Genomic DNA, 2,187 nt, shown 5'->3' on the forward strand with positions numbered 1-2,187 from the left:
TTACCATGTCTACTTCTACGTCTTTATCGTCTTTATCTTCAGTAAGTACTGCCGACTAAACAATGATATATTTATCCAGTGGTCTCAATATGATCGTGGCAAGAGTAAGCTCCTGATTTCCATCAACCTCCTCGGTTCCTACATGATGACCAGTTGCCATGTCTGTTTCTACGTCTTCACCGCCTAATTCATCAGCGAGTTACTTACTTCTGTCAGGTTCTATCCGGGTTCGATCTCGGGTCGAGTTTGGACTACCGACTGAGAGCGACAATCATGAGCTCAAAAATAGGCCATTTTTGCACTTATTGACATCCTAAGATCCACCACAGATCATGAATATCCTAAGATCTAAATTTAGAGAAATGATCCGTTCTTGTTCGTTTTCATCGCCTTGTAACAGTCAAAAGGTGACCTACCTACCCTAGCCTATACTCTACCACAAGCACCCCATATATTTAACAACCCAAGACCCATTAAGCTCAATAACTACCCCTGAATTTAATCCCAATTTATTTTGTTTGTTTTTGTTCTGCATTTAAAACGTTTGGCCATAAGAAAAATAATAAAATGTGATCGTTTAGTAAAGGTAGGAAGCCTAAGCTGTACGAAGTAACCACAAATCCTTTTCTCAAGTGTAGGAAGTTTCAACACACTGGATATTCCCCTAACATTTAGAAATTCTACCTCCTAGGTAATAATAGTCTCCGCTATTCTGATATTCCCTATAGATGAGTACCGATACATAATTTATTTTATAGAGCTATTACAACCAACATGTTCATTCAATTCTCAAAGTCAAATATACACCTTGTGAAGTAGAAAGAAATAAAATACAATAATTAAGGTGAAAATTTCAATTTATTTGTCAAATTTTTAGGAATTTTATTTTTAAAGGTGTTTTATCCCCAACGCGTCTTAGTATGAATTACAATACATAGTCGGTAATACATACGAGACTGGACCATCAACGTAGAGCTATTTGCCAGTTCAATTCTTTCTTTGAATCGAATAAGAAATTGGAATTCTATTTCTATTTTATATTATCAGTGAGAATCAGCGAGAACGAGAATACAACTTCACTATTAATACTATTCAAAGATAATTAAAGGAAAACTCTCAGCAATTCAAGAATTCCAAGAACCCTTTGTTTTATTTTGTGTTCAGGGCTTTATTTAGGCAAATACCTCCTGGTTTGCGCATGAGGTAAGGTCGCCTATTCTGTCATCTAAAATACCAGGTCTTGGATCCTTTCTTAGAATCATCTTTTCTGGAATGTGAACCTATCAACCGGTTCTCTTAAAAATTTTGAACTTTATAAACCATAGAACCCCAGACTCTCCTCCAACATATCGACAAATGAAGACTACAATTACTATATTTGAACAAGACAATTCCATTTAATGGCCATCATTGTATGTGGTAAGCTTGTACGCATTGCTATACAAAACTTGCCTCAACTGTCACGTTACGCTTAGCTGATATACTCAAGCCTGGACCTCCTGCCCAAACAAGCATTATAACTTCAATGCCAAGTAGCAAGAGAAAAGACCTGAGTCTCTTTAATTTATCAAAAACAAATCCGAAATAAAAATATTTAATTCAAACTGGCATTCCCGACAGAACCTAGTCCCTAAGCTTCTCAAAACCCGGCTATCCCATATACTTCAGCAATTAAACCTCCAAAGATATAGTCCCCATTAGCAGCTCATTCTACAGATATAATAAATAATAAAAATATAATATCACAATATTATCAAATATCCAGAAATAAGATAATCTTTTATTTCTGAAGAATAAATAAAATATAATTGACTTCAGCTTTTTCTGAAGTTGGTTAAGAACCTTAGTTCATTTAAAAGCAAAAGCTTGTACAGAATAACCATATAATTAACACATAAAATATCATTTAGTTTGCTTCAGAACTCCTTGGAATTAATGTAAGACCCTTGGATCTCAAACACAAAAGCATGCAGTTAAGCATTGTTCTTCTGAAGTTGTTTAGAACCTTAGTCCATTTAAAGCAAAAGCTTGTATAAATAGCCATATAATTAACATTGTAATAAGTTCTCATATAAAATAATTTAGTTTGCTTCAGCATTCAATGGAATTAATGGAAGACCCTTGGATCTCATACACAGAAAACATGCAGATAAGCATTGTAATAAAATTATAATATAATATGCTCCA

The sequence above is a fragment of the Leguminivora glycinivorella genome, chromosome 2 (assembly GCF_023078275.1).
Source record: "Leguminivora glycinivorella isolate SPB_JAAS2020 chromosome 2, LegGlyc_1.1, whole genome shotgun sequence".
Lineage (NCBI taxonomy): Eukaryota > Metazoa > Arthropoda > Insecta > Lepidoptera > Tortricidae > Leguminivora > Leguminivora glycinivorella.